At 45.7% G+C, this 12,638-nt stretch overlaps 1 long non-coding RNA gene across 1 annotated transcript; it reads right to left on the bottom strand.

The window, feature by feature from the left end:
- Nucleotides 1–11,313: 11,313 nt before the first annotated feature.
- LOC143418354 (uncharacterized) lies at nucleotides 11,314–12,421 on the bottom strand. Its single transcript, XR_013098317.1, has 5 exons — nucleotides 12,191–12,421; nucleotides 11,943–12,113; nucleotides 11,691–11,813; nucleotides 11,461–11,523; nucleotides 11,314–11,376 (listed from the first exon to the last, which is right to left on the bottom strand). It is a non-coding gene; the product is annotated as an uncharacterized LOC143418354 (long non-coding RNA).
- Nucleotides 12,422–12,638: the final 217 nt, after the last annotated feature.

The following is a 12,638-nucleotide window of genomic DNA, read 5'->3' as shown; positions in this document are numbered from 1 at the left end:
TTCTTATCCTGCATGCTTCCTATATTTAACCTTGTTTTTTAAACCATGTATTCTGTTTCTTTTTAAAAAAAAAACAAAAAAAATCCTACCTCATTTTTAATCGTGTATTCTGTTTTTTTAAAATCCTACCTCATTTTTTAATCGTGTATGCTTTAAAAAAAAAAGTATCCTGTTTGTTTGTAACCATTTAACATGTTTACCTCATGTTTTTTAAAAAAAGAAAAAAAAAGAGTTTTTGTAACCGTTTGACTCTATAACTGTGTTTTATCTCAGGGTTTTGAATAAAAGCGTATTCTGTTTCTTTTTAAAAAACAAAACAAAAAAAAAAACTACCTCGTTTTTTAATTCTGCTTTATTTTAATCATGTATTCTGTTTCTTTTTAAAAAAACTACCTCGTTTTTTAATCGTGTATGCTTTAAAAAAAAAAAAAAGTATCCTGTTTGTAACCTTTTAACATGTTTACTTCATGTTTTTAAAAAAAAGAAAGAGTTTTTTTGTATTCTATAAGTGTGTTTTATCTCAGGGTTTTGAATAAAAATGTATTCCTGTTTTTTTTTTTTCGCATGTTAAACCTTCTGGTTTTGAATTAAAAAAAAAAAAAAGAGTTGTTGTATTCTATAACTGTGTTTTATCTCAGGGTTTTGAATAAAAGTGTATTCCTGTTTTTTTTTTTTTTTTGTAACTTACTTGTATTCTATAAGTGTGTTTTATCTCAGGGTTTTTGAATAAAAATGTATTCCTGTTTTTTGCATGTTAAACCCTCTGGTTTTGAATAAAAAATATTTAAAAAGCATTCATCTCTGGTTTTTGAATAACGTATTCCTGTTTTCTGCACATTAAGCCCTCTGGTTTTTTGAATAAAATAATAAAAGCCGACTCCTGCGACGTTATAACGCAGACGAGCTTTTTATCAGAAGACGAGATGGCCGAGAAAAGTGAGATGAAAAAAGTGTATTATGACCCGCATCACCCAGGTAGTTTCGGAGGAGTAAATAGACTCCGACGCACTTTAGAAGATGAAACTGGTAAAAAAGTTGATATCCGCAAGGTGCAGAATTTTTTATCCGAGCAGGACGCCTATACTCTGCACAAGCCGGCGCGAGTAAGATTTAAGAGAAATAGAGTGTTTGTGACCAAACCCCTGAAGCAGCTTCAGGCCGACCTGTGCGACATGAGACAGCTGTCTGAATACAACGACGGATTCAATTATTTATTAACCGTCATAGACGTATTTTCAAAAAAGGCTTACGCCCGCCCCCTGAAAAAGAAGACGGGTTCTGAAGTGACTGAAGCTTTCGAATCTGTGTTGAGAGAGAGTGAAATACCGGAAAATTTACAGACCGATGCGGGAAAAGAGTTTTTCAACAAGAGTTTTCAAGCTCTGATGAAAAATCACAGCATCTCCCATTTTGCTACCGCCAGCGACCTAAAGGCCTCGGTGGTGGAGAGATTTAACCGCACTCTGAAAACGAGGATGTGGAGATATTTCACCGCGCACAATACCAGACGCTATCTGGAGGTGTTGCCCGACCTGTTAGAAGGATATAACCACAGTTTTCACAGCAGCATTAAAATGGCACCTGCCGAGGTGCGCCCCGAGAACGCGGATCAGGTGTTTCGCAACTTGTATGGAAAGACACCCGTCCGTCCTAAAATAAAGTTGAAATTTAAGAGGGCGGATCTGGTGAGGATATCCAAATTGAGAGGAGTATTTGATAAAAAATACGAACAGAGTTTCACGGACGAAATCTTTACTGTGATCAGGGTCCTTCACCGATCGCCACCCGTGTATAAGCTACAAGATTATGACGGGGACCCCATTGATGGGTCGTTTTATGAGCCCGAGCTGCAGAAAGTGAAACTGACCGAGGACAAAGCGTTTCATGTGGAGAAGATTTTAAAGCGGCGCACAGTCAGAGGGGAAAAACAGGTTTTTGTCAAGTGGAAAAACTGGCCGGATAAATTCAACAGCTGGGTGAAAGCCTCGGAAGTGGTAGGCGTATAAAAAAAGAGACCCCTCGCATCATTCGGCTCATTTTTTAAAATTCATCATGCAGTCCGAAGGGTTTTACGTGACCCTGCCTTCCAACGCCAGCAAGGGCTTATTTAAAGATAACGCCAGCGGCTGCTACACGGTGGATCTGGCCAAACCCCTCGAGCTGACCGGAGAATGGAGCGTGGGCTTATGCGAATTCATTTACCCGCGCACATGGTACAATCTACCGCCGGACGCCTCCTACTTGGAGCTGATGCGGACGACGGAGGAAGATCAGCCCCTGGTGATTTTAAAATTCGGCAGGGGAGGTCATTACGGACGCGTTAAAGATCTATTGGATCACCTGGTGCCGGCGATCCAAAAGTACGACCCGTCCTTCGAGGCTTCATTCAACAACATCACCAAACGTCTGGATATCAAAGGAGTCGGGAGCCATAAAATAAAGGTCTTCCCTCCTCTGGCTTACATGCTGGGATTGAAAACGAACGAGTGGTGGACTCTGTCGAAGCGCTCTACTCCGTATCCGTGCGATATGAACGCGGGTGTATATAACCTGTTTCTCTACACCGACATCGTTCAGTACCAGCCGGTCGGTGACAGTTACTCACCGTTGCTCAGCGTCCTTAACGTGAAAGGCGATTACGGAGACGTGATCAGCATCAGACATAATACGGTCCATTACTTACGCGTTTCTAAAAAATACATTAAAACCATACGCGTAGAAATTAAAACGGACCGCGACAGATTCGTGGATTTTGTTTACGGGAAAACGATAGTCAAGCTGCACTTTAAACCGGCTTGACAATGGCTGCGCGACTTCCGCAGGACCCTCACCGTTTTGTGAGGTATTATGAGGGGCAGGTGGGAGGTTCCCTTCCGGGTTTTTACGGAGCGCCCGTGATGTACGGCAGAGGGATAGGATCCATCTTCTCCAGACTGTTTCGTTTCGTGTCTCCTCTCTTCAAATCAGGGTTCGCCGTAGCTAAACCTCACCTGAAAACGGCCGCAACCAATATCGCTACAGACGCTGTGAAAAGAGTGATGGGTAAGCTGACAGAGCCTCGCCAGGAGGGGGCGGGGGGTATGATGGTCCTCTCCCGCAGGAAGAGGAAACGCCCTCCGGGCGAGCGGATTAAAAATAAAAGCGTCGGAGTAAAAAGTAAATCAGTTAAGGCTGGCAGCGGGAAGAGAAGGAAGCCCCAGAGGAGCTCGGACATATTTTAGAAGAAAATAAATAAATAAAAAATGTCTCTCTTACACAAGAAATCTGCCGAATGCACCCTTGCCGAACTGGATCTATTTTCGGCTCCCATGACCCAGCTATCCATAGAGGATAAAAAATATCAAGAATGTCAGCCCCTCTCTGCTTTGAACGACAACTCACCCATTGAATTTTTCATCCCCGGAGACGGGGAAAAGTATCTCGATCTGAACGACACCATGCTCCATCTGAGAGTGAAAATTACGGAAAGGGACGGGAGCAACATCCCACCCGATGCGGGGGTAGCCCTCATCAATTATCCTCTCAACACAATTTTCAGTCAGTGCGACGTTATTCTGGGGGATCGATTGATTTCGCAGTCCAGCGCCACCCATCCTTACAGGGCCATGATCGAGACGCTGCTCAACTTTTCAGAAGACACTCTAAAGAGTCAATTCAGCGCCGGTCTGTTTTACAAAGACACAGCCGGAGACATGGATTCTATAGTTATAAGCAACGGGCCGAACAGAGGGATAAAACAGAGAGCCGTTTTCACGGCCGAGTCGCGAGAAGTGGACCTGCTGGGTCCCCTCCACGCTGATATTTTCTTCTGCGAGAGGCTCCTGCTGAACTCTGTGGATTTGAGAATTAAATTGATACGCAACAGCGATGCCTTCAGTCTGATGGGAACTCGGGATTCGCAGTTTGCTCTGAAAATAACTTCGGCCTCTCTGTTTGTTAAAAAGGTTACTGTCTCGCCGGCCGTCAGGCTGGGGCACGCCGCGGCCCTGATGAAAGTAAACGCCCTCTATCCTCTTTCGCGCGTTTCTGTGAAAACCTACTCCATCCCTGAAAATTCCAGGATCTGCAACCAAGAGAATCTCTTTCTGGGAGCCATGCCAAAATAAGTGGTCCTGGGCATGGTTCATCACGACGCCTTCACCGGGAGGAGGGATCTGTCGCCTTTCAACTTTAGACACAACGATGTGGAGTATCTGGCGTTGTGTCAGGACGGCAGGCAGGTGCCCGCCAAAGCTTTCCAGCCACAGTTTGACCGCGGAAATTCGGTCAGGGAGTTTTATCACATGTTTTCCGCCACGGGGAGACACCTCAAAGATTTACCTCTGAGCATCGATCGCCGGGAATTTAACGAAGGGTACGCCCTTTTTGCCTTTAATCTGGAAGGATGCTGACGCCCTGTCTCCCGTCTCCAACGGGAATTTGAGGCTGGAGATGAGATTCAGAGTTCCTCTGCCTCAGACCACAACTCTCATAGTGTACGCCTGCTACGACTCAATTCTGGAGATTGACTCTAAAAGACAGGTGCTGGTGGATTATTACTAAAATATATACATGGATAACCTTCAGCTGGAGCACATTCTACATCGCGCCTTGGGAGACGTTTTCTGCGGGGTTTGGGCCTCGGACCAGCTGGCCTTTTTGAGGCGCGACTTTAAACCCCCCGCCTACTTTATAGTAAACACTCACCCCTCGCACTTGAGGGGAGAACACTGGCTGGCTCTGACTCTGGAAAAGGACGGCTCCTCCACTTTTTTTGACTCTTACGGATTCCCTCCCGACTTTGCTCACTATCCCTCGGTCATCTCAGAGTTTCTGGAAGGCCGCTCTGACAAAATACTCTATCACGATCGTCAACTTCAGCACCCTATGTCTGTCGTTTGCGGGCAACATTGCATTTTTTATCTATGTCACAAGGCTCAGGGGTTATCCGTCGGTAAAATACTTTCTCTGTACTATAACGATGTGTTTAAAAATGATGACATGGTGTCTGACTTTCTGAAAGGACGCTGCCCCGCTCGCTCTCGCAGAGGTCATCACGTGGCGTGCTCCTTACAAAAGTTTAAAGATGTGTGTATCGAATAAAGAAACGTAAACAAAAAAAAGTTTGTTGCAGCGTTTTTTTATTTCATTTGTAAACAAAAAAAACATTTGATTTTACATAGAGGTCCAGGTCGGGGAAAGCGTTATTTTGACCCGAGAAGGTTTTCTCCCCCTTCGCGCAGGTGTCTGTCCTCCCTCCTCCTCCACAGATTTAAGACGCGCATACTGATCGCGAGCTATACGGTTATGTATTGAGGATGAGGGTATGTTTGTTTCGACCAAAGTAGTTAAAAACGCGTTCCATCCTTTCGGTCGCGTTTGGTTTTTACTTTTAAAAGAGAGGGAGAGGTTTTTAAATAGATCGATCATGTGCGAACCCCGCACCGCATCCCCCTTGTAAACAAATTCACCCCTCTTTGTCCATCCTCCTCCACCCTCAGCTAATTTCTGCATAATGTAGCGGGCGTTTTTGCGATCTCGAGGGGGTAAGGATTTTAATACTTCTTCCATCATTTCATCATCCTCCTCTCTGGGCCGCTGCACTTGTTGCTGCACTTGTTGCTGCACCTGCTGATGCACCTGCTGCTGCGCCTCCTCTGGCGGGAGGTGGAAAGTCACCCTACTCTCCTCGTCCCGGTCCTGTTTAGAGAGTGTGAGATATCTCCGCAGCAGAGACTCGTATCTTTTGATTTTTTCATACGAATTTAGCCGCGGATCCTCCAGTATGGCTTTCATCTTTTCGTCCAAATCGTCTTTGGCAGTTTCTCTGACGGTAGGCTCGGTGGGTCGGGTCAGTTTTTTCAACTCGTGAGAGGGAACGAGAATCATTTTTTTAAACATCTCAGCGTTTTTGAAATATTCCTCCCAGCAGGTTCCCCAGAATGGGTACGGCTGCGGACAGCAGAGGGAAAAGAAACCCGCCCGTTTGTTTCTTTAAAACTTGACGCTTACGGTTTAAACTCGTTTTCTTGTCGGCCAGCAGCCTGATGATCTTTTTCTGGCGTTTCAGTTTTTGGTATTGAGGAGCGGAGAGAGGTATGTTTCCCCTTAAAAGATTTAAAGCTATCTCGCACAGCGCCTGGAGGAAATCCGGGGAGCTGTGAGCGAGAATGTCTTTGCGTTTCTGCGGCGACGCGTGGTACAGAGCTTGCAGTAAGACTGCGTTTCTTTTTATACGTTGAGACATGGCTACTTGGGTTTAGGCAGGTAAATGACGGGGTACTGCCCCGGAAGCAGACCGGCGCGCACTCTGTAGCGTTCTGGGCACGAAGGAGTGAGATCGAGGATTAAATACCCGTGGGGCTCCTCGGTGGCGTCTTTGAAACTGTCTGAGAAAAATGTTTTTTGCGAAGGGAAAATCTGACGGGCCAAAATCTCAATCTGCAGCTTGTCTCTGGGGTTTTTAAACAACACCATATAATTGGAGTTTAAGCTGATGGTGCGGCTGTATTTACCCTGATGGAAAACGTTCTGGGTTAGCATCATAACCGAGACGTTTTTATGGTGGCGGTATTGAGTGAAAATTTTAACCACTTCCTGGTGATCCGAGGCCTGAAAGATGACGTCATCCAGCACCACCAGAACGTCTCGGAAATCTTCAAAAGAATCAGGCAGCCCCTCGATAAATTTAATGTTTTTATTGGTCTTTGAAAGCTCCTCATACATGGGTTGAAAAGAAGTATAAATCCACACAATATTCGCGGGCACAGTATCCATGACGCGTTCACAGTTTTCCAAAACACACTTTACAAAATGAGTTTTCCCACACCCGCTAGGACCCACAACTAGACAGGAAAAAGGCACTTTCAGTCTGTGATCAAAATCAGTTTCCTCCATTCTTTTTTAGAAGAAAACTAAAACAAAAACACTAGTACCCGAAAGGCAGAGTTGTACCGTCTGGAAAGAGACGTCTCTTGTCGTAAACCACGCGAAACTTTTTCTGAAATGTTCTGTTTTTGAGCACAAAACCTCTCTTATCCCTCTGAATACCGTTCTGAGGGGTCTGGAGCTCCGCCTCTTTCATACCAGAAAGGTAACTTTCCACCAACCCGCTCATACTGTCGAAATTGACACGTTCGCAACATTCTCTCGTCTGCGTTATTCCTTTCATTTTTACCACCAGTTTCTTTTTGTTTCTGGTACGGTAGGCGTAACTCTTTGGACCCGCGGAGACAAATTCCTGGATGGTGTCCCCGTCTAATTCGTCCGTGAGATCCCCTAGATAGTTGCCCAGCTCTAAAGGTTCCTCCCCCTCTTTCACTACGTAGATCAGAGAGTCGGTGTCGGTGTACAGAACGCTGCGCTGCAATTTTTCTAAATACTCGTAGAGTTTTAGACGGGCGTAGGCTGTAGTGAAAGCGGCGATGAAAACGTTATTGGTAGCGCCGGGAGGTATCACGCACCGCTCGTTATAGCTCCACTGAATTAAAGCCACTTCCTGTTTTTTAGTCTTTAAAAAAGAGACGTGTTTAAAGACGTACTGTCCTGAAAAGACGTAGTTAAAAAACTGACTCGGTTTTCTGACCAGAGTGGTCTGAGTCAGGTTGGTTCTCTGAGCAAACTTTCTCCAGAAACTGTTGAGACACAATTTCGAAACTTGTCTTTTGGCCGGATTCACCTCTATTTTTGACGGGTCTAAACGTATGCCCTGATGCCTGTGGTACTCTTCCACGTATTTGTTCCTCTCATCCTCGTCGCGAGCTTCCGGAGGATAACCGGAGGCTTCCTGTTTGCCTTTGAGAAAAGTGTTAATATAACCGGCAAAAATAGCGCTGCTGCGACTATCAAAGTGCCAGACCTCTGTGATTTTAGCCACTCTGTAACCTAATTCTAAGGCTTTGTTAAACTCGACGGTGACCCAGACCCCGGTGAGAGCTCTGGCCTCGTCGTCGTGAAGGCACGGATCGCTTTGTTGATTGGTCTCGGCGCAGGTGCGACAGAGGGAGAATATTAATTTACCTCCGGGGGTTTTGTACGGTAGAACGGGGAAATAGAGCCCGCGCGGCGGGTAAACGGTGGCTCTGATCAGCCCGAAATAACTGCGAGGGTCTGCAAAATTCTCTCTGATGATTTGGGGGTGATGCAGAGGGTAAGCGCGCTTGGCGTTGACGTAAGGGTACAGGGATGTGACGTCTACGTAATACACATTTTCTCCTGGCGAGGCGCTGTAACGCAGCCTCAAGGCCGAAGTGCGGCCTCCGTAAAGTCCCGAGCGAGGAGACAGAGGTTCCGGGACTTCGTAGCTCCGCATAAAATTTATAACCTCCTCGTTCGATTTTTTCATCTTGTTCCATTCGTGCTCCCACAGAGTGACCGTGCGGACTCTGTAAACGTTTCTCAGCTCCCGGAGCCTCGCCTCGGCAGAGGCGTGCAGGTCCCCGTAAGGAGCGCGGGTCAAAGGGCAGATTTCCTCAGGCCTGTAGCATTTTGGACAGCCGTGATAAAAGCATCCCAGAAATTCCCACACCCACTTTTCCCCGTTAATCAACGCGTATCCGTCGACAAAGTACAGGCCTATTTTTTTCTCTCCGCCGGTTGTGAGAGCGTGTTGAACGGGAATTTTCTGAGAGTGAGCTACCCACTCCAGCCACTGAATGGACGCGTGCGAATAGGCTCTGAACCTGCGCCCGTAGTTGTCGGGCGAGGGGATTGCCAGACTGTTTTCGGGTAGGAAATTGGTGAGAAACACTTTCATGCAGGCTGAAGCTATAGTGACGCAGCTGAAAGGGTCTACTTTAGTTTCGCCTATAAACCCGTCTCTGAACTTTACGCACGCCTCTCTCAGGATATTAACGTCGTTTCGGCAGTAATACAGGGACTCTTTTTCAAAGTTAAACACTCCCCGGGAGGCCTCGCAGTGCCAACGCAAAAACTCTGCCCTTTCGGGTGGTGACATGCGCTCCACCCCGTAATCTGAAGGAGGAGGGTACGGACCCGAGTATTTTAAACGGTCCCGCGAGCTGAATTTGTGAGGAAAAAATCCCTTGGATTTGTCCTCGAAGCCTAAAGCTTTGGGCATAGCGCTGAGACGCATGGTGAGAAAAGAAAGCGAGTCTATGAATTTGAGAAGGAAATCGGATTCTGTGAAACATATAATTTTACTGCCTTGCATGATGAGAGAGGGCGTCATCCCACCCCCCACCAGGTGACTTAGAATTAAATAGCTGTCAAACCCTTTCGCGTTGTGCGCAACGAACGTGGTTTCTCTATATCTTTTCCTTCTGTATCTTTGGAGAAACTTTTCAACACAGTCTACACCGTAAGCGTGCCACTCTTCTCCTTCTAGAGATTTTGTGCACACTAGGTAAGGGACGTGCGCCCCCTCCCTGTCTGGGAAGGTTTCAAAGTCATAAAAGATTATGGAAGCGTTATCAGAGTTTTCATGTTTCAAAGGTTGGATGTAACACAGGTGTTGATCGTTGTCGGGAGGAAGCTCCGCGCGACAGATTTTACATCTGGCGGCTGTGCACCTGTGCATTCCGCGACGGGAGAGGTGCTTGCAGTCCGGACATTTATACAATTGTTGACAAACGCTGAGGTCTGAACCGGAGTGAATTCTAGGTTGTTTGTGCTTTAAATAACACGCACGTGTGCGACATGATCTGTTACAATCCGTACAGATTACAGAGTCCAGAAAGTGAGAGGGGCATGCGGGGTCAAAACAGAGGTTGCAGCGGTTTTGACAAAAGTGTTCTTCTCTTTTATAATACCCGCGGTGACATTCGTCGCAAATGTACTGAATTCCTAAAAATGTTTTTAGATTTTTTATCCCGTAATAGTGATGGTGGAATAAGAATAAGTACAGCGGGTGAGGCGTGTTCGGGTAGTCTGTTTCGATTAATGAAAGAGTTCTGTCCTCGGGCGGGCGGTAAAACACAACGATTTTACGTTTTAGTATTTGCTCGAATTTACCTATGTCGGTGAGAGTTACCTGAGTGCGATCGCTCAACCCCGCTAAACGCTGCAGCTCTCTGCCGCGTTCCAGGGCCTGTTTATCTGTGAAATGAGGTTGAGTGAGGTGAATCAGGTTGATGGCAAAACACAGATTATCGTTTTTGTTTTTTACCACGTACAGACAGCGACGCTTTTTGACTAGAATTTCATCATCTAACATTTTTTGAATCTTTTTACGCGGGTCATTACTGCCACCGCCTCTAGGATTTCTAATTACTTGCACAACAATTTCTAGGGGAGAGCCTGCGACGATCGCTCCGTTTGATTGTATCAGCCTGGCTAGCAGGTCCTCAAAAACCGGTACAATGTTTTCAGCGCTTTCGTCATCGACGTTAAAAACAGAGTGATTTCGCGCGTGCTCGCTGATGATCTCCAGTTGAACCCGGTCGTTACGACTAACTTCCGGTCTGACCCTATCCGCTAGATCTACAAAATTATCCCTGACGTCGAGGTAAAATTGAGCGAGGTCGCTCGCTTCATCCGGAGAGGGAATGTTAAATACTCGCCTTATTTCGAAATTATTAAAATGTTCGCGGCGAGTCACCGCATCGTTCTGTACCCGAGATCCTCCTCCTCCTCCTTGTTGATGCTGATGATGCTGCTCCACCTGCACCTGCTGCTGCTGCTCCCCCTGCTGCCGGTCGTAGAGCTGAAGAGCATTTTCTATCGGCTGCAGAGGGTCAAAGTTCAGTAGACCGGCAAGCCGTTCGTTTTCAATGTTTTGAAGGAGGACCTGCAATGCGTTTTCTAAAGGTTGTAGTGGGTCGTTTGGTGGTGGTGGGGCTATATTGTTTTCTAACGGTGGGGCTAAATGTTCATGGTTTCTGTTTAATTCTGCCACGGCTTCCAACAAAGCCTCAGGAATGCTGTGTTCTTCCGACATGATTTTCTTTATTTCTTAATTCACAGACTTTTACATGCTTTTACTTTACAGGTCCTTGTGTCTGTATATCGATGCATATGTGCGAACTGTTATGGCGTACATGAAAGCGAGGTTTTCAAGGATTCTCTTCTTATGAAGCATCCGTCGAGCTGTAAGAAAAGACGGACAGAATGTATTTTTTAAACCTTACATTTTTTATTTTTATAGAGCAGAGAAGTTTAATAGGATCGATTCATCCCCCCCGTCAATTACCTCTCGGTCTTCTGAGAGGAGCTCTCCTGAGAGGAGGCGATCTGGACGGTTCCTCCTCAGCCTGATTTTCTTCCGCCTGATTTTCTGTATCGGTCTCTGTCGGGGGGAAAATAAAACAGAAGAGATTTAAGAAAACAATCTCCCTCCTTCCTATTTTTTTGAGAATGAAAAAACTTTTTATTTACCTCGCTCCTCCGCGCGATTGTCTGTAGCGGCGGGGGATTGGTTAGGTAAATCCGCAATCTCGGCTGCCGAGAAATAAAACAGAAGAGATTTAAGAAAACAACCTCCTCCTTCTTATTTTTCGAGAATGAAAAAAAGTTTTTATTTACCTCGCTCCTCCGCGCGATTGTCTGTAGCGGAGGGGGCTTGAATAGGTATATCCGCAATCTCGGCTGCCGAGAAATAAAACAAAAAAGAGAAAGATTTAATAAAAAAAAAAAAAAACTTTCTAGCACGCTTTATACCACTCCAAGTCGGGAGGGGCGGTATAGCACACTCGGATTACTCCGCCACATCCTGATATTTATCGAAATGACGGATATTGCATCATATTGTTTACCTTTTGGTTTAAAAGGTATTTTCCTGCAGTTCTCCCGGTATGCGTTGACGAAAATAACGTCGTCGTCTTCTTCTTCTTCTTCTTCTTTTCGCTGCGGCGGGGTCTGTATATTCTCGGTTACCTCTGTCGAGAAATAAAGTTAAACTTTTTAAAAATCTGCTCCGGGTCGGGAGGGGCGGTATAGCACACTCGGATTACTCCGTCACATCCTGTTATTCAACAAAATGGCGGATAATGCATCATATTGTTTACCTTCGATTTTAAAACTTTTTTCTCCGCGGTTCTCCCGGTATGCGGAGACGAAAATAGTGCCGTCTTCTCTTCGACGCGGCGGCAGCGGAGGTTCTGCGGGGGATATGGCTTCTAATTCGCCGCGGAAAACGGCCGGATTTCTGCTGTTACTCACTGCATTATCGATTGTTTCTGTAAGTATCAGAGCATGGTTAAATCAAGTCTATCTAAACTTATTTAAAAAATGGTATATACTTATTTAAACGTACCGTAGTCCACTTGCGTGAAATCATTGATGTAGAAATCTAAAAGAAAGTAATCAAATTATTGACATCTCTGTTGATATATAATTTAAAGTCGTAAAGAAAAAAACTTACCGGGGTGAGGTATGAACAGTTCAGGCGAGTTGGCCCCGGCGCTCTGATCGGCGGCGTTGTTTGAACGGAATGCTGACATAATATTCACGGATTCTTCCTCGCGATTGGTAGAACTGTCACAGATAGCGACTCCCCTTCCGCTTCTTCTCTCATTTTATCCTAGTCTAGCGAAGCATCTGTTTTTCGCATCTTTCTCTTGACAATACCGATAGTTAGAGTGGGTTGTTTTTTTTTGATTGGCTTCTTGCGAACGCCGTCTGTTTTCCCACATTCTGCAACGGTAAAATATGGCTTTAAGACGGGTATTTGTTTTTACCAAATGGACAATTGCTGTCTGACC

Source organism: Maylandia zebra, linkage group LG4 (genome assembly GCF_041146795.1).
Source record: "Maylandia zebra isolate NMK-2024a linkage group LG4, Mzebra_GT3a, whole genome shotgun sequence".
Taxonomy (NCBI): domain Eukaryota; kingdom Metazoa; phylum Chordata; class Actinopteri; order Cichliformes; family Cichlidae; genus Maylandia; species Maylandia zebra.
The sequence above is the reverse complement of the archived record's forward strand: the minus strand, read 5'-3'. Positions and strand labels throughout refer to the sequence as shown.